The sequence below is a fragment of the Entamoeba nuttalli genome, assembly GCF_000257125.1.
Source record: "Entamoeba nuttalli P19 unplaced genomic scaffold asmbl_6600, whole genome shotgun sequence".
In the NCBI taxonomy this organism is placed as follows: domain Eukaryota; phylum Evosea; order Mastigamoebida; family Endamoebidae; genus Entamoeba; species Entamoeba nuttalli.
The window spans coordinates 1-496 of record NW_008578168.1 but is presented as its reverse complement, the minus strand read 5'-3'; positions in this window follow the sequence as shown (position 1 = coordinate 496).

Genomic DNA, 496 nt, shown 5'->3' with positions numbered 1-496 from the left:
ATACTGATACTATTCAAAATAGTTTTATTTGTTTTATTCATTATTCTGTATTTTATACAGGCGTATATCATTTAGTTCTTTCTTCTTTCATTAGTGTTTTATTTTTGGTTTATTATTGTTTCTGTATTTTGAGTATAGTCAATTCATTTAATTTCTTCTATTCTTGGTTAATACTTCCTATTCATATGTTATATTCTTCATTTGTTATAAAATCTAATAATGTCTCTGTTCATTTTATTTCTCTTTTTATGAATTACACAATTTCATCAACATATTCATTCCATCATTCAATAACTCTTATTATTTATTGTTATTCAATTTGCTTTTCTTTATTTGATTATTATTTTAATTCATTATTTTGTTTTCTTATTTTATATCATTGTTGTGTATCATTAATTATACATAATATTATATCATGTGTCATTTTATTCTAATATTCTTGATTACTCTTCATTATTTTATATAACTGTATGTTATATTTGTTCTGTTATTTTAT